The 20,451-nt window shown below is 39.8% G+C and overlaps 1 pseudogene; it reads left to right on the forward strand.

The window, feature by feature from the left end:
* The window catches only part of LOC136831444 (zinc finger protein 624-like), a 378,392-nt pseudogene that overhangs the window by 208,770 nt on the left and 149,171 nt on the right, over positions 1-20,451 (forward strand).

Raw genomic sequence — 20,451 nt, forward strand, 5'->3', positions numbered from 1 at the left:
TTCAGAGGACATGTATGTCCAGATTTTTTGGGGGCTTTATGAAGGTCCTTCCTCTTAGACAGCAGGAGCTGTGGTATATATGATGCAAGTGGCATATTTAGCTTTTATCTCAGAAGCTGGTTTCTTGGAAAAAAATCTAATCTTGATTCTTTTGTTTCAGTTTTTATAATGAGCTGTAAATGGCTTTAAATTGAATATATATTGTAATTTTTTAAAGAAATATCAGCATCAATGACCCCAGTAGTCATAATGCCAGATAATATATAATCATTAATTCCTTGGAAGTATGTGTGTGCCTCTAATCAAGTATAATACAAGTGTTATAATCATCTATGGAAGTATAAGAGTATGCTCCTAAGGTTCTTTGCTGACTCTATGTTAGTTTAGTGCAAGTTCTCAATGACAAGCAAACACCAGCCATGTTATAATATTGTTAGGCAATTTTTGACTGCATTCCCCATGCTTGAGGATACAGTATTAGGAATTGATTCCAACTCAGGATTTTGATGGTGATGGCAGGTACATCCTTAGCAAGAGTCAAGGAGAGGACATTGTATGTGATGTCAGTGGCATTTTGAAGTTGATATAAAAAGAACCTGGTCTGCTTTGAAAACGCATTTAGATATTCCATAATTTTCTAATGTTGAGAAGTTTTTATTTTTTCATTAATGATATGCCTGAAAATTTCCAATAATTCATTATTCTTTAAAATCTCCCAGTTTCCTGAAGCACTAATTTTTTTTACTTCCTTATCAAAACTTTGTTTTTATCATTTGAATGAAGCACTTATCCTTGAAATGCTTAATTCCTTTTTGTACAGCACATTGCTCAGTTCTTGAAGTTGTTTATATTTTTTCAAATTTGGTTATATGCAAGTTATGCTACAAGTGCATCACAATCTGTCTCTTCCTGAGCAATATGGTATAAGATGAAAAAAATGCACAGCATTGCTGACCATACATGCATAAAATCGTTAGGGTATTGGGCTTCAGACTTCTATTATACACCTTGGAAGAAAAGTTTATTTCTTAACCAAATGTTTATTTTTTTCAATTTTAATACAGATTCCTAGAGATGGTTCAGTGAAGGATCGAGCTCAGCGGACAGTACCCTGGCCTTTGGTTATTTGCCAGTCAAAGGTGAAGGGTGCAGGATTAGGTGTGTGGACAAATGAAAGCCTTCCAGCACATCTGCTCTTTGGCCCATATGAAGGTCATTTCCTCCCTAGTGTTGAACCTGGAAAAGAGTCTGGCTATGGTTGGTTGGTAAGTAATATTTTTTTTTTTTCTTTTGCAGTGCTCAATAGTATTACTGTAGAATTAGTATGTTTTGAAATAAAGATTTCTGCCATTTTTACTATTAGAAGAAATAAGTATGAAAATAACTAATGTTATAATAACCAGTGCAGTAAAATGTAGATTAGGGTATCGGGCTCATTAGACACGTTAAGCAAGTATTTTTTTTTTCTTAAGCTGGAAAATGTTCTGAATAGGAAAAGGATTTAAATTGTTAAGTACAGGATTACAATAACTATTATGATCTTGTTTGCAAAGTGGCTTGTTATAATGCAATAAGAGCAACTTCTTATAAGATGACACGAGTATAACTACCCAAATTTTAAAGATGAGATGTTTGGTATATTTGAAAGGTTTGTGTATTACTCTCATATTATATATCGTGCACTTACATCTACTGGAAAAGGGCACATATAATACTATTTAAGATTGAACTTTCATCAGCATTTCTGGTAATTCTTCATAGGCCATTTCATATCCCCGATAAAAATTTAATCTTGTCATATTTTGAAAATTTTCTCAGTGTGAAGTGATTTTTATGGTTGGTGTGAACTGATTTTTATGGTTGGTGCCTGATGGTTTGGGCTGGGATACGTAGTCCTAAAGATACTGATTCAGAACCAAACTCACAGGCGGAGACTATCCAAACAAACATGGTTTTTTTACAATTTTATTACAAAAATAATATACAAGAAACTGCCATAGCTTCATACATTTACGTTAACAACTAAACAAAACAACAACACAATTTAATAGCAATTCTAACGACATCTAAGCTAACAATGATTTGGATCACGTGGTCCTAAAGAACGCATGAATTGAGATCACACTCAAAAGAAAAAGGGGATTTACACAGAGTTTCTGAGTGGCACGTGTCTCGCTGTATAACGTAGCTTCACTGCTTAATGAAAGGCTAATGAATTTTCAAAAACATTGAAATATTCTGGAAGACTCTTGGACTGTGTGGGGGTCTTTCCTAGACACAATAAAAACTAAGTTAACTGCACAGTAACTTAACAGATGTTTCAGTACAATGTGCTTTGATCACTTGTTCAGTGGACATGCTCAATGTCTTTACATCAATGAGGATAACTAGGGATAATTGCTAAGTGTCAGATCTGGTTGCTGGACTCAAAGCTAGAACCAACTGGCTTTCTTTTGAAAGCTACATGTGGCATTTCCGCCTGTAATAACAACTGGGAGGAGAGTGATGCTTTTAGCACACACAGGGGTAATTATACCCTTGGTTGTAGAACATTCCATGATTCTGAAATCGTAAGAACAATTTTCCAGATGGATTCTGCCTTCTCAAACACACCAGAAAATATGAGTGCAGCCCTCGGTGCATGTTACAGAATTTTACAATAGCTTACAGCAAAAATGACATCAAAATCAGATTAGAACTGTCATGTTCGTCCACGCCAGCAGGCAAATTTGTCGCGTCATATGCACATACGATTGCAATTAAAAAATGCAATACTAAAACAATTATTAAAACAACCAGATGGAAGTTTTATGTCACCAAAAATCCTGCAGTAAATTTTTGTGGACACGCTCCCAACCAGACAAATCTGACAGGAAGGTGAGAAAACTGAGGAATGACAGCTGAAGTGGTTGACGTTCGGTTTTGATTCACGGCCCAGATACGATCGGAGCGCTCACAATCGTTGCTGGCTCGCAGCACACTCAAAAAATGGACACTATGTCATGTCTTAGAACTTCAGTGTAAAATTACACAAATCAGCCAAATAAACATGAAATATACACAATTGCATATTGGTGCTCCTCTCACTCGGTAGCACGCAAATTCATCAACTTAGTTTAATCACAAGGTTCTCTAGACCTTCTCACAGTTCCATAACACGTCCCTCCCTTAGGAACAGTGTTTATGCATATCACAGTTTAGAGTTTACCCTCGCGTATCAAGGATTTCATTTTCTCTTGTGGAGCGTGCTCTGTTTTCCTTCTGGGCTTAGGCCCAACTCTGTCAGAATTCGCTGGATTCTGTTTATGGCTACTGTCTTCACCCAGTGTCTCTGATACATGATCAGTTATCTCATGATTGTCAGTATTCACCACTGCATTGTCACTATCGTTCAAAACACTATTAATATCTCGTTCTACATTTACAAGTTCATTCTCGTTATTCACTGCATTTGACATGGCATCACTGTTACAGTTTACGTGTCTGTCATTTACCTCTAACAGCACAATGTGTTCAATAGGCACAAGACATTCCTCACCTTCACACAATACTTTGGCGTAATGTTCAGCATTGTCTTCTCCAGGATACAGTTGCACAACTTTTCCAAGAGGCCAAAATTTATGGAGACAGTCAATCTTCTTCACAAAGACAACGTCACCACATTGAAGTGACGGCAGCGTTCCAGGGCCAAAATCATGACGGTGGCGTAAAGCCTGTATGTACTCTGTGCTCCAACGTGACCTAAACGCTCATAGAGCGTTAACCAGTCTGAAGTATTCGGCATGAATCTTCTTGGTGGTGAAGTGTCTAACATACTTTTGTTAAGCGCTGTGGCACGCAGCAAGTGAATGGTCCTACCTTGTAGGAGTTGTGACGGACTGAGGACTTCATCCTCGCGGCCATCACCACAATATGTAAGAGGACTGTTGTTGATCACACTCGGCCTCCTTAACCAATGTTCTTGCTTGTTCCTCCGTGAATAAGGCTCTGTCAAATGAGACTGCCAGGGCATGGTTCATCACCCCAATTAGTCTTTCAAACATTCCACTCATCCAGGGCAAACGTGGAGTCTGGAATTTCCAGCGAATTCCTTATTGCTTCCAAAATGTCTTGGTTGCTTCTTCACAAAGGTTAGCCAACAAGTTACGTGCTGACTTGAATGTAGCATGATTATCTAAATACATCTCTGCTGGTGCACCATGACAGCCATAAAATCTGTGTAGGCACAGGATGGAGGTGTCAGTGCTCAGGTTAGTTACCAGATCCAGGTATGCTGCACGAGTGCTGAGACAGGTGATCAAGAGGATGTAGGCGTGACCCTCCTGTAGATCTATAGGACCTGCATGATCAAGTCCCACATGATGAAATGGTATCGTCAGTCACTCAAGGGCTCAGTAGCTGGGGTTGAGGAGGTCGTGACAATGAAGCTCTGAGGGTCCTTTTACAGTATAAACAGCTATGAATGACTCTTTTGGCCAGCACTCTCACTGCTGGCGTCCAACACTCTTGACTGAAAATCGAGATAAGTGTATTGACACCACAGCAAAGATTGGTGTTATGAATATGCTTGAGATACAATAATACAATCTTTCCCTTAGGGAGCAACAAAATCAAATCGTTCTTGGTGGTACTAGTGTGTTTTAATCTATACCTTGAATATATTATATCATTAATTATGATTAAATTCAATTGTCTGGCAAAGTTAACAATGTCATGAGACTTCTCCACCTTTTTCCAAATACTGTATCTACATAAAGTGGGCCAATGATGACGTTGTTCAACATAGGCTAACTTGATCTATGGGTTATCTCTATTTCACAAGAATTGCAAACATGTTTGATGATATTACAAAAGGAGCTATAGTTGGTGATACTCCCAAAAGTGAAGTAACAGAGCAGGAGGTGCTGGCTGAAGTTGTTCTTGCAATTCTTGTATTGCAGGCATTATTGTCGATGAGGATACATCGTCTCATGGGTCATCATTTTCAGCTATTGGGGGTCCTAGGGTTCGCAGCATGGCTGGGCCTCATTGGACGAGTTGGTAGAGTTCTCGGCTAGCACTCTGGTAGGCCTGAGTTCGAGTCTCTGGCCTGCCAATGAAGAATTAGAGGAATTTATTTCTGGTGATAGAAATTCATTTCTCAGTATAATATGGTTCACATTTCACAATAAGCTGTAGGTCCCATTGCTAGGTAACCAGTTGGTTCTTAGTCATGTAAAATAAGTCTAATCCTTCGGGCCAGCTCTAGGAGAGCTATTAATCAGCTCAGTGGTCTGGTTAAACTAAGGTATACTTAACTTATGGCTGGGCCTCTGGCCCACAATGACTTTTCATGTAGTTTGAGGTCTGCCCTGCTGGACAAAACATGTGCTAGGTTTTCTTTGGTTGTGACATACTGCAACTGGAATTCACACTCTTGTAGGGTAAAGGATACTGTAAAGTCCCCGCTCAACAGGTTTTCTGTGGTGAACCACTTGTTTTCTACGGTGCCTTTCCCACAATCTTAGGTCACGCTAAATAGCCACATTTTTATCTGTGTAAATACGTAACTATTACTGATTTATTTATGCATGTTTACATTGTACATGTGTCAGAACATTATTGTGTCAATTCTTTTAATTTTACTTTTTCATGTCATTTGTATTTACCTGTCCTGTTTCACATTGAGAACAATTGACCTCGGGTCACCTGTATCCTATTGTTTGACGTCCGCACGCCACTTTATAAAGCGGCCTGCTTTCCCAATAAACCAGCAGTACATGTCCACCTGCTCATTATTTTGCACCTCTTACAGACTAACATGGCACATTCGAGAAAATAAAATTTTGACTCCCACTCAATTTGGGTCACAATGTAACAGATCTACATGGGATTCTCTTTCTAACTTGGAAGACCACATACAAAGAGAATTGGAACGAAAACAAATTACTATCGCTGTCTTTTTTGACATTGGAAAAGCATCTGATACTACATGGAGGTATGCAATATTAAAAAGGTTACTTAAAAAAAGCATCCATGGATATTTACCCAGGTTTATTGAAAACTTTCTGACAAATGGTACTTTTCAAGTGAGAATTGATGATGTATTGTCAGGCACATTTCCAGTTGAAAATGGTGTTCCACGAGGAAGTGTCCTTAGTGGCACACCTGATATCAGCAATAATCTATGTATCAGAATTAAAAGTAACTTGTACAAGGATGATTTTGCCATATATTATTCAGCATCTCACATAAAACATGCAGAGTGAATCATTAATAAAACTATAACAAAAATAGACGAATGGGCCTCATCTGTAGGCTTCAAATTTTCTATACAGAAGCCTCAAGCAGTAATGTTTTATAAAAACAAAAAGTGGAAAAAAGGTGAAGAAATAGATTTAAAAATCAGAGGTCATTCCATACCAGTTAGCCAAACAGCAAAATTTTTGGGATTAGTATTTGATACTCACTTGACCGGAAAAGCCCATGTAACATACAGTACTTGAAATCAAAATGTAAAAGAGCATTAATCCTAATAAAAAAACTATTGAACATTCTTGGAGAGGTGATAGACATACCCTTACTTTACTGTATAAACCAATAGTGCTGTCTATTACTGATAATGGAAGGGAAATATATGGCTCGATATCAGATGCAATGCTGAAAACGTTAGACCCTGTTCATAATGAAGGCCTTAGAATATGTTCAGGAGCTTTTCGGTCATCACCAACGTCTTCTTTATGAGTTGAATGTCTCACTCTCCATAGAGAGCTAGTAACAATAAAGAGTGCTCTGAGAATTCAGACAAATGATTCTCCAACCAAAAAATTATTTGGATTAAGAGATGTGTTTATAAACAGTCATCCACCTCCTTTCCCAATTAGAGCTAGAAGATTGTTTGAGTCACTAAATATAAATATACAATTACCTTTACTTAAAATTACCTCCTTGGACAAGGAATAAAATGAGAATTTGCACACACTTAAAATATTTATCAAAAATTTATGCATATACTCCAGAATACCAGACAACATACAGTAGAACATATACAGTAATCAGAAAAGGTCCACATTACGCAATATACAATGACGGATCTAAGTCACAATACGGGGTGGGATATGCTTGCGGTATCCCCAGACAAAAGTATCAGTTCACTCTACCAGATAATGCCCCGGTATTTACAGGTGAATTATGTGCAATAGCATCAGCCATAAAAATTAAGAGAAGCCTCATGTAATAATTTTGTGATTTATAGTGACTCCAAAAGCACTATAGAAACCATTCAAGGCTGTAATAAAAAAAATATTGTATAATTTAAGTTTTCACTCCATAATTTGTATAATAAGGGAAATAATATTTAAATATGTTGGATCCCTGTATGTGTGGGGATTAATGGAAATGAAGAGGCTGATAAAGCAGCTAAAGTACAGTCCACATGACAAGAGCAAATGTAGACATCCCTATTAGTGACTATATAAGATACATAAAACGATCATTGTAAGTAAATGGCAAAATACATGGAATGAAGAACCTGAAAATAATGAAATACATAAAATCCAGTGTTGGAAAATGGAGATCACCACATCAGAGAGAGAGACACACAAGTAAGTCTGACGCATCTTCAAATAGGCCATACTCTTTGGACACATGGACACTTAATGAACAGTCCATGTGGCCCTCCTCCTAAATGCCCAGATTGCAAAGTGTTGATAACAGTTAAGCATGTACTGTGTGAATGTCCAAAATAAAACCTGCAGCAATTATCAAATTTTGGAAATGGACTAATATAAGAGGCTTTTTCGGAATCTTCAATATTTTCAGCAATACCCATTTTAATGTTCATGAGAAGCTGTGATTTAATTGATAAAATATAAAAATCAGTCAATCAGCATTTTTAACTTTTAAGATTTTACTTTATTTTGAATTTTGATATACCTTTTTTAGTGTGTATATATGGAAACATGAGTATAAATGTATTTATTGTGTGTATGTGTTCCAGTATAAAAGCATATGCCTTTTTTGCAGCTTTTAATTTCACTTTCATTTTCATTCATTCATCACTATCGTGGTCCCAGTACTAGGCTTCTAGCCTAGACCTGTCATTTCATCCAAATCCTTTGGGCTAGCCCTTATGAGAGCTGATAGTCAGCTCAGTGGTCTGGTTAAACTTTTTTTAATAATAGTAACAATAAGAACATTTAATTCCTTCCAGAAAGTTCTGAGCTCTTTAACCTCATTATCCGTATCCTGACCAGCCTGCGCACATTTGTTCCAAAGATAATAGGCCTTTAACGTATCCATGGCACCCTGATTCCATGGGTTGTATGAGAGAAGTTGTGTTTGGTGGCAGAAACACAACTTTTACTTTCTCGTTAATATCACTGATGTGCTGAGGATGGCTGAGAACATTGTCCAGAATCAGCAGAACTTTGAAGGGAATGTTGTTTTCCCTACAATAATCTTTTACAGTCTTCGAATAGGAGTGCAGTCATTCTTGCTTTCTTATTATGCCGGTAATGCACAAGAAGCATATGTTTGCTGATTCTTGCTAATTCCCTTGGATTTGCGGAGTGATAAACCAGGACTGGCTTAAGTTTAAACTCAGCCACATTTCCCCCAAGCAGAAGAGACAGTTGATCTTTGTATGTCTTAAACCCAGGCATTGTTTTTGTCTTTGTGGACGTAGGACTGTTCAAGCATCTGCTCTTAAAATAGTCCTGTTTCATCGACATTAAAGATTTGCTCTGGCAAGTACCCTTCATCAACATTGGTCTTTTGCAAAGCACCCTTAAATTTAGCTGCTCCTTTGGCATCAGTGCTTTCTGCTTAACCACTAATTTTCACACAATGAAAATTATGGCTGTTTTTGAAATGCTGAAATCATCCATGGCTTGCTATAAAACCTTTGTTGTGGGTTTCATTGTAGTGTTTCTTTAGTTCCCTGAAAAGGAAGCGCACCTTTGAATGGTCAAGAGGCTGAGTGGCTTATGCATTTGTATCCGGTCGTCCATCCACTTGACCAGTAACTGCTTCATTTCTTCCAGAGGCATTGCCCTCTTCTATGTTACAATCATTGAATGAACTAAAGCAGATGCCTTACAGTGTCCATTATCCATTTCTTGTCCTTAAGGGGACCGTCCACTTTACATTAACCTTATGGGAAAATGGGGTTTTTCAAACTCTATAAACTTTTTGTTTTTCAATCGATTTTCTCATTCAAAACCATTTGAAAGATAATTTTCTCTACTAAAAACTAATTACTGGGATTTTTAAAAATTTTTTAGTTTTTTTTATTATATATTTTTTACGTAGTATTTTTTTATTTTTTAATCGATAATTTCAATAGGTAAAAATCAAATTTAAAAATTCTGTGCTATGAATATTTAGACATTTTAATGCTCTATTATTTGGTTTTTGAACGACTAAAATCGGTCGATAAACAAAAAAGTATAATTAAATTTTTTCCGAAAATCTTAACTTTGAGAAAACGAACTTCAAAGTTTTCATATACTACATTTACTTCTGTAAATTCTGAAGTAAACCTAGAGACTTGAAATTTGGAGGACATATAGAAACCATATTTATAAACATATACTGTCATTTTTATTAAGATTGTTGGAATAGAATTCAGTATACATAAGTTTGAAAAATTATAACTTCAGATAAACACTGTGAACAGACAATGCGTGTGGGCGATTATACATTTGTCTTTTTTATCACTGACCACATTTCACGCTTTTAGCTTACTTGATTAACATCTCTTTTACCTTATGCTACTATGAATATGATAATGACGCAAAATCATTACAAATCTCTACGAAAAGACGAAGAAATTAACAGAACTTACTTTACTGGCTTATCTTTGGTTTTTTAGAAAACTCGTATCATTCAAAGAAAATGTCGAGTTCATTTAGGAAAACAGATCTCTAAATTAGGGAGAGACTATAGAAAAAAATTTCCGGTACTCAGGACAGAAAAAAGTTCCCTACCGGATTAGTGTTGCTTGCGTGACCCCCCGTGCTAGAGGAGGCATAGATAAGTGTAGATTGAAGCCTTTTTAGCCATGATTTATACATATTTCATAAAAAAAAATTGTTTGAAACTTAAAGTAGAGTGGTTTTCCTACCCAAAACCGTCATAAACCGAAAATGGGTTTCCGGACCCCATGGGTTGCCGGACGCTCCCCTTAATGATGGCGGATACTGTTGGCTGTGATAGATGTGTGTCACATGTGATGGCTGTGACTGCCTTTTTGTGGCATGCTGGTTGATAATTTTCATTTTCTGCTCTAAAGTGATGGAATGCCTCTTTGTCACATCAGCAGGAGACTCAGTTATGGGTTTGGCAGACATGCTGATCTTACACAAATTTGCATTTTAAACAGTTTATGTACAGTAAAATGGACAAAAATCACACACTAACACTGACCCAACTTAACTCCATAGACGGCGAATGAGGTCTAGGTCAGGGCATGAGATACCCACATCCCAGCCTCTAGGGCCAATGTACAGTACACCGTAAGCTGCCTGACTACATTGTTGCGTGCATCCATCATGCGCAAAATTTTAAAATATTTTCAATATTGTCGTATCAGTACTATCACCATTGTAACTGGTAACCCCATCGCAACTTCAAAATATCATGAAACAAAAGATCGTAACTCAAGGACTACCTGTATTATGATTATTATTCAGAGGATGAAACCTATTCATATGGAACATGACTACAGGGCCATTGACTTGAAATTCAAGCTTCCCTAGAGTTTGGTGTTCATTAGGAAAAGTAAGAGGACGTAAAGGGAGGTACAGGAAGAAAAGGAGAAGAGATTCCACCTACTTAAAAAAAAAAATTAAATAGATCAAAATGTGTTAAAATGCAAGGAGAATAGGGTAGTAATGCATTTCATATTCACTTGAACTAATGAAGTTCCAGTTGCATGACATCCTAGTCCAAAGGTGGGAGGAATAAAGGTCATCTGGAACTGAGAAGTTAGACAGCAAGGCACACTTACTGCATGTTGGTGTTGCTGTTCAGTGAATCTGGTTACTGTCTGCAGGTAAAGGGGATCAGGAATCAATTGTAAATGTTAAAGATCTGTTAAAATACAACTTATGAAAAGTGACAAACAAGAGACCATTGTCGCTGGTTCAAGTCATAGCTGCTACTACAGTCATCCCTCAGTTATCCAGATCACCATTATCTGGAACTCGACATTATCTAACACGCCTGGACCCAGGGATCAAAGACCTCAGATGGTTGGCAATGCTGTGCAACCTCAAGAATGTGTTGGTAACACTGCCAATGCTTGGACTGACCGGGAAAGGGTTTTAGGGGTCGGGGGTGGCCTCAAGAAGTTTCCATGGTGGTGGGGGGTCGGATGGCTTGGTACCATCGGAGAGGAAGGGCCAGTAAGGCTGGGTAGAGGAAGGCTCAGAGAAGGAGGTTGTTTTGGAAGGTGGGTGGAGCAGGGAAGCAGTATCTATGGCTGGGGGTAGGGGGTGGGGGAAATCAGTATTGGATGGGTGGAGGGGGCTGGGTAGACCTGACTTGATAGAGCTTATTTGGATTCATGTTATGTTTATGATGTGGTAATTCATATTTTGTTGAAGGATATGTACAGTACTGAGATAGAGAGAACAATAAACGAGCTATGTTTACATCAAAGTCTAAGTACAGTAACACACACACACACTTCTTCACGTATTATTTATATTTTATGCTACAGTATTCTTGTGTATAGTTTTACTGTATTTTCTCATTTTTTATTCTTTCAAACCAAAAGATAAGTGCAGCCATGTGTAAAGAGAGAGAGAGAGAAAGAGCCAAGGTGAAATATCAACAGTAATAAAATATCTTGTGTACTGTTATGATATTTGTGATAATCATATTTAATATCACTAAACTTGTGATGAAATATGGTACAATAAATCGAGCAAAGCAAAAAAAAAAAAAAAAAAAAAAATGTACTCACTAATTCCGTGGCATGGGTAAACTTGCTGTAGCCTGTTTGGTTTTGTTTTGCTTACATATGAAATTCAGATTTTAAATATTACGGTGATTAGAGATGCAATATCAACATTGATAAAGTAATCTCTTGTGTACTTTTATAATGTGTGTGATAATCATAGAGTCAACTATACTTGTAATGAAGTATGGTACAGTAAATCAGACAAAGCAAAAAATATGGCAACACATACCTACGTATGTACGCACTCATTTGATAGAGTTGTAAACTTTCTGAAGTTTTAGTTTTGTGTTTTTATGTTTAAGGTATAGTAATTGATATTTCATTAAAGGATATGTACAGTAGAGAGAAAGAGAATGGTGTATTTACATTCAAGCTAATATAGTAACACACAGACTCATACACTATTTTGCTTATATTTTGTGCTAGTTTTCTTTTATATTTTTACTGTATTATCTAATTTTTATTTTTTTAGTTTTACAGACCAAAAAATAAATGCAATCGTGTGTGCCCACATAAGTATGCATACACTCATTCCATGGCATGTGAGCTTGCTACACAGCCTTTTGGTGTTGGCTTGCCTACATATGAAATTCGCAGTTTAAATATTTTTATGGTGATTGGAGATGAAATATTCAATTGTGTACTTTCCTATGTTTGATAATCATATGTAAGATCAACTAAACTTGTAATAAAAGCAGTACAGTAAATCAAGCAAAGCAAAAAAGAAAAATGGTAAACATACATACGTATGTACACACTCATCCGATGGCATCGTGAACTTCTGAAGTTTTTGTATTTTTATGTTAATGAAATAGTAGTTCATATTTCATTAAAGGATATATACAGTACTGAGAGAGAGGGTAGGGGAACTGAGGTATGTTTACATCGGGAAACAGCTGTTTTGCAGTTTTCAGGGATTTTACTGTTAACATAAAGTATGCTAGTTTACCTTTGTATACCCATTTTATATTTATGTACAAAAATAAAAATATTAATTCTTGTAATACATTTGTTTCTTTTAGCAGGTAAAAAATTATTTTCCAAATTCTTTCGGTAGTAGGCTTAATCAGCTGATTCTAAGAACATAAACATTACAAATGGTGGTTGATTGGGTTTTTTATACATATTATAATGGTAAAATATTAGTATAGTAATGCATATAGTATAAATGGATTTTAAAAGTAAAATAACACTCATTACCATTACGTTCATCTTGAATACAGCTGTAATAGCCTTTTTGACTTTCCCATATAGATACCTATACTGTAAGTATCACACCTGGGCTAGCCTAAGTCTATAGTTCACACATAGCCTACACATTTTTATCTTTTGTATGGTAATACAATATGGTAACAACTGGTAAGGAAGTTGCTGTATAAAAATACATTTTATTCATAAAACTATGGTAGACTGTGGATAAACACAGGTAAGCTACCTTCCTCTTGAACTGTCTCATTTACTAGGGAAAGAAAGTGTGATTTTTTTTTTTTTTTTTTTTTTTTTTTTTTTTTTTAATTGTGCTTTTGCAGTATATTTTGTTACAGATATTGGGGCGGGAGGAAGGTTGCTATATAAATAGCCTTTGGCATAAAGTTTTCAGTTTAATGTGTAATGGGTGTTGTTTATAAGCATACTGAGTGTTTAGAGTTCTGTGGTATTGACAAGGTAAGGTGAGGAAGGGTACAGAGTTACCTTTGAAGATCCGTAGATATTTTTTACTCGCTCATATTTGGATAACAGAATTCTAGTATATGACGCACAAATGACCATTAGCTAAGTCATACATTCCACAATTTCATTTTCATTTGTGGCGCAGAAATTTGTTTCTTAAAGAATGACATGGGGCCATAATTATTCACCTCCAGACTATGCAGATCAATTTCCCTTACAAGTTACTTGTGCAGATTGTTAGAGAAAATGGTAAATGTACAACTTGTATGGCACCTACATTAAAGCAAGATACTGGCACCAACCCAGTTTGGATCACAGAATGATAGGTCTAATGTAGATTCAGTCTCCCATGTAGATCATCCCATAGAGGATAAAAATAAAAATAAATCCCAGTAGCTCTTTTCTCTGATATACAAGTCTTCACAGCCATAGAGGATGAAAATAAAAACAAATCACGAGAGCTTTTTTTCTGATATACAAGCCTGTGCTACTGCATGGAGATACTTTACTCACTTTTATTGTATGTGATCACTTGCCAGTTTTCATTAACCCTCACAGTCTGGCTTAAAATTTATATTAAGCACACTCCTAAACCAGGCTAAATTTAGGGATGGCCAATTAAAAAAAATGGAAAGAGGAAGATATGCATATGCACATGGTTTAAGAAATAAATTCTAAAAAAAAAAAAAATCTGTACCTTCCACGGGAAGTTGAAAGTAAATATTTCCAACCCTGTACTGGGCCTCTTTACCAAGACAGTAAAAAAATATGCTAATTTTACCAAGTTATAAATTTTTTCTAATAATTTTTTTTATTTTGTAAAATTATAATTACAGCATGCACAATATCATAACAGATAATAACTAAAATTGGTAACAAATTCGGAGTATATTTACTGTAAAATATTTACAAGGCATCATTGGATGGGAATGGTGGACAGCATTCCCCTTCGACATCTCAAGGCAAACTGATCTCTCAGTCCTCTACTGAGTCCGACTAGCTATTATAGTTGCTATAAGAGTTGCCATGAGTCATTTATGGCCCGTGGAAGTAATCTGAACAATTTTCCTGCAAAATTCAAACTATGGAGCGAAATGTTGATCGTCAGAGGACAATACCTGGAAGTTACCCTAAAGCTGTAAACAGCCGTCATTTGACTACACCCGCTCACAAAGGGTTAAAAACTTACAACAGACATACTTTTCAAGTGTGATTAGATGTTATTTATTCTAAAGACTTTCCCATTTTGAAAAAATGTAGGTCCTTCACACTGGCAGTAGGTGATGTTAGTAATCAACTACGAGTTGGAATAAAAAATAACATTTACATGTACAATTTTACTATACAGGTATTCCCCTACTTACGATGGGGTTAGGTTCCAAAAAACCCATCGTTTGTTGAAAAAGTCGTAACTCGAATATGGCCTAGCCTACAATAGGGTAATCAGTACCATCTATACATATATGGTAGCCTAGCCTACACTACACTGTTTACTTTATTCATATATGGTATAGTAATTATTAGTGTCAGCTAATTCTGCAGGTTCAATGCAGACTGACATGATAAGTCAGTATAAAGAGAAACTGAATAACAAACAAGGCCTGGCCTGCACTTTCGTATATCATATACGGTAGCCTAGCCTACATTATACTGTATTCTATTTTCACATAACACCGCTGTATTATACAAACATCAAAATAACGAATGTGCATATTTTCCATGAATCTTTTAAAAAGTTATGCTTTACTACACTGTATCCAATCGTAAATATTCTTATACTGCTTTTGCATTATAAATTCCGATCATAGCGATCAAATGTTTTGGTTTCGGAATCAATCACGCGGTCTTTATTTCGATGCATTTAACTCGGTTGAGAGGGCATTTCTTGCTTCTAGTTAGCGTAAATGAATCTCTAGATACTTTATTTATAAGGGACATATGTATTTTCGTTATACGAAGTGTTTTTATGTCGAAATATAACTTAAATAAGTCTCGTTGTGAAATTATTTTAGCCATTTTTTTCGTTAGTAGATGACGTTGGCGGCTGGCTGTTTGTTTTGTGTAAACAAAAAAAATCAAGATTCCGTTTGATATTTTCTCTTGATTTCATCATCATACCACGAGCTTTTCGTATGTATCTTTTATCGGCGTGAAAACAGCAGTAATATGTTTTCTTTCATGTCCAGTAGTTTTGATTAAAATACTTTCCAATTTTGTACATGCAACTTACCCGTCAGATATATACTTAGCTATAGTCTCCGACGTTCCCGACAGAAATTCAAATTTCGCGGCACACGCGACAGGTAGGTCAGGTGATCTACCATACCCGCCGCTGGGTGGCGGGAATAGGAACCATTCCCGTTTTCATATCAGATTTTCTCTGTCGCTGGTTCCGGCAACATCTGTTGTTGGTTCCTTCTGCTTAGACTTTCATTTTTCGCTTGCTGAGGATTATTTTGGACTGACCTTTGGTGACGTATTGGATCTTTGGCTTGGCATACGCTTTTGTGGACTGATTTTGATTTCGGCTTTGGTATTTTCTGTAAGAATGTCTGATCAGAGTGTTGCACCTGTGTTTCGTGTTTGTGTTAGGTCTGATTGTAAGGTGAGACTACCGAAAGCTTCGGTAGATCCTCATACTGTGTGTTCGAGGTGTAGGGGGAATGATTGCTCTATTGAGAACACGTGTGTTGAATGTGAGAATCTCACTGATCTGGAATGGAAGGCGTTGAACTCTTATGTACGCAAGTTGGAGAAGGATAGAGTTAGGAAGGCTTCTTCTAGAAGCTCAAGTAGGTCTCTTTCTAAGGAGGTAGATTTAGAACCTAACACTCTTCCAGATTCGCCTGTCACTCCAGTTGTTTCAGCTCCTTCACCCTTCGTCGAACCTGTGGATTCGTCGTCGGAGATGGCTGCAATGAAGGCTACGATCCGCAAGATGCAGTTGCAGATGCGTGCTTTGGAGGAAAAGAAAGTGAGAAGTGATAGTGATGTGTGTAGTGTCCCCAGTGTAGTGGAGGGGGCGTCTGACCGGCTCTGCATCGCTCCTAGGCCTAGACCTCTTCCAAACTCCCAGACCCAGTGGAGGAGGAATGTCGACAGCCGCAAGGGGGATGAAGAGCGCTCCCAACGGTCAGGCGCCCTTCGGCAGCGCCTGTTGACGCGTCCCCAGGCTGCCTTAGATCGCCGTAGAAAAGGGATCTTGAAGAAGTGTTTCGTCTTCTGCTTCTTCTTCTCCTAAGCGTGGTTGGAGTTCGGCTGAGGAGTCGCGCCCTTTGAAGAGGACTTGGAAGGCTCCTAGAGGAGACGCATTGGACTCTAGCCCTGAGCGCTTCCCTGAAGGTTCTCCTGTTGCAAAGAAGAGAACTCGAAGATCTCCCTCCTCTTCTTCTGGTGGTCAGGAGTCCACCAAGCAGATCCTGGTAGGCCTCCAGGCTCAGCTCGCTGCTCTTGCTGGCTCTTTATCAAAGAGCTCCTCTCGTCGGAAGGATGCCTCTCTTCCGATCAAGTCCTCCAAGAGACACTCTTCTCCCAGCAAGTCGTCTTCTGTGAAGCGTTCTTCTCCTGTTAAGCGCCCCTCCAGCAGCAGGCGCTCCTCTCCTTCCAGGCTCTCCTCTCCTGGTAGGCGCTCCTCTCCTTGCAGGTGCTCCTCTCCTTCCAGGCGCTCCTCTCCTGGTAGGCGCTCCTCTCCTGTAGGCGCTCCTCTCCTGTTAGGCGCTCCTCTCCTGGTAGGCGCTCCTCTCCTTGTAGGCGCTTCTCTCCTAGGCGCTCTTATCGGCGGATAGCGCCTCTCACCCAGGCGCCGCGCCCTCGTCGTCATCGGTTTTCTCCTGTTGGAGATGCTTTCTCCACAGTCAAACGCTCTGCTCGTCAGTCTCGTTCTTCGCCTCGTAGAAGTTCCTCTCCAGCCTCCCTCTCTTCTGTTAGGCGCCCCTCTCCCAGCAAGGGCTCCTCTTCCGTTCGAGCCTCTTCTCCTGTCAGGCGCCAGTCATCTTGCAGGCGCTTCTCTCCGGATCGTCGCTCTCCAGTGGACAAAGGCTCCTCTCCTTCTAGGCGCTCTTCTTCTGGCAAGTGCCCTTCTACTTCCAGACGTTCTCCTCCTCCTTCTGGCCTGGAGGCGTTATCGGAGGACGAATCCCCTAAGGATATCACCGTTTCTGATTACAAGAGGTTGACAACTTTACTGGTTCAGGAGTATGGAGATTCCCTCAAGCCTGCTTCTCCTCCTTCTCCTGGTTCCATGCTCTCGAGCACCAAGGCCTCGAAATCTTCCTCTTTAGTTAAAATGCGTCCTACGATCTCCATGAAGAAAGCACTTAAAGGCTTCGGAGAGTGGCTCTCTTTGAAGAAGGATTCCGGCAAGACTGTCTTCTCCTTGCCTCCCTCTAGGCTTTCGGGAAGAGCGGGAATGTGGTACGAGACTAAGGAACCGATGGGGTTAGCTCTCCCCTCATCGGCTGGCTCAGACTTCTCTTCGCTTGTTGATTCTTCCAGAAGACTCTCCCTTAATTCGGCCAAGGCTTCTTGGGGACTTTGTGAATTGGATCATTTCCTCAAGGGCCTTTTCCGCGTGCTGGAAGTTTTTAACTTTATGGACTGGTCTCTAGGGGCCTTAGCTAAGAGGAGTCTTGAAGAGGACTCAGTCAGTATGGAGGACCTCAGCAGTGTGTTGTCTTGCTTGGACAAGGCTGTTAATGACGGCTCTATGGAGATCGCTTCCCTGTTCGGCACTGGCCTGCTTAAGAAGAGGTCAGTCTTCAGTGCTTTCCTCTCCAAATCGGTCTCTCCTCTCCAGAGGTCTTCCCTCTTGTACGCTCCTCTGTCTAGCCATCTTTTCCCGCAAGAGACTGTGAAGGAGGTCTCTCGTTCTTTGTCTGAGAAAGCTTCTCAGGATCTGCTGGCACAGTCGTCTAAGAGGATGAGACCTACTGCTCCACTTGCTAAGAAGGAGAAGACCCCCTTTCAGGAGCCCTTTCGAGGATCCAGGTCTATCAGGAGGCGTTGGCCTGAAAGAAGATCTAGACCTTCAGGACTCCTTCCAGGAAGTCCAAGCGAGAAGCAAGTCCTCCAGACTCCAGTAGGTGCCAGACTTCTAAAGTTCGCCGAAGCCTGGGCACAGAAGGGGGCGGACGAATGGTCCCTCTCTATCTTGAGGAAGGGGTACCTCATTCCCTTCATTTCGAAACCTCCCTTGACAACAACTCCGAGGGAGTTATCGGCGAGATACAAGGATCCTGTGCGGAGGCAAGCCCTTCTGCTAGCCGTCGAACAAATGCTAGAAAAGGCTGCCATAGAACCGGTACAAGATCTTCACTCCCCGGGATTTTACAACCGGCTTTTTCTAGTGCCAAAATCTTCGGGAGGGTGGAGACCGGTCTTGGACGTGAGCTCCCTGAACTCGTTCGTCATCAAGAAAAAGTTCTCTATGGAGACGACGTCTTCAGTTCTGTCGTCACTTCGTCAAGGAGATTGGATGGTGTCCCTGAACCTTCAGGATGCTTACTTCCACGTTCCCATCCATCCCTCCTCCAGGAAGTTCCTGGTTTCAGTTCAGGTCTCTGTGCTTCGGACTTTCCACAGCTCCCCAAGTGTTCACGACCATTCTCAGGAATGTAGCTCACTGGTTGCATTTGGAGGGGGTGAGGATTTCCTTGTATCTCGATGACTGGCTAATTCGGTCCAATTCGAAGAACCGTTGTCTGGAGGACCTTTCTCGTACTTTAAACCTGGTCCAGTCTCTAGGACTTCTTGTGAACCTCGAGAAGTCTCAGATGATTCCTCAGCAGGAAATTGTCTACCTGGGGATTCGGATGGATTCTCGGGGTTTTCGAGCGTTTCCCTCCCTGGAAAGAAGGGAACGCTGCCTTCAAAAGGTGACAGACTTTCTAGAGAAAGACAGATGTTCGGCGAGGGAATGGATGAGTCTGCTGGGGACCATTTCCTCGCTGGAACAGTTCGTTACTCTAGGAAGGCTTCACCTCAGACCTCTACAGTTCTTCCTGAAAGAATCTTGGGATCGGAAGTCCCAAGAGTTGTCGGACTCCTTTCAGATCTCATGTCAAGTAAAGGAACATCTCCGTTGGTGGTTAGACCCTCAGAAGCTGGGTCTAGGAATTCCTCTGCAACCGCCGAACCCTCGCCTAGTGTTGTTCTCAGACGCGTCGGAGTCGGGTTGGGGAGCGACACTAGGCTCGGAAGAAGTGTCAGGCACCTGGGACACGGATCAGAGGTCCTGGCACATCAACATGAAGGAGCTAGTAGCCATTCATCTAGCTCTTGCCCGATTCGAACTTCTGGTCAAGGGGTCAGTAGTTCTTGTCAATTCAGACAACACCACAGCCCTGGCTTATATCAGGAAGCAAGGAGGGACTCATTCCTTCTCCCTGTACATCGCAGCAAGGAGCCTTCTGTTATGGGCGGGGGAGAGAAACATCGTTCTCCTCACCAGATTTGTTCAGGGAGAAAGGAATGTGAGAGCGGATCTGCTCAGCAGGAAAGACCAGGTTCTTCCCACGGAATGGTCTCTTCATCAAGAGGTTTGCGAAAGGCTGTGGTTCCTGTGGGGGAGACCTCATATCGACCTCTTTGCCACCCATTGGAACAAGAGGTTGGAGAACTACTGCTCCCCAATCTCGGACCCCAGTGCAGTAGCAATAGACGGCCTTCTCCTAGATTGGGACGGTCTAGACGGCTATGCTTTTCCCCCGTTCAAGATTCTAGGGGAGGTGATAAGAAAGTTCGTTTCTTCAAAGGGCACCAAGCTCACCCTGATCGCTCCCTTTTGGCCATCCCGGGACTGGTTCACAGAGGTACTGGAATGGATGATAGACTTT

This window comes from Macrobrachium rosenbergii, chromosome 48, assembly GCF_040412425.1.
Source record: "Macrobrachium rosenbergii isolate ZJJX-2024 chromosome 48, ASM4041242v1, whole genome shotgun sequence".
NCBI lineage: Eukaryota > Metazoa > Arthropoda > Malacostraca > Decapoda > Palaemonidae > Macrobrachium > Macrobrachium rosenbergii.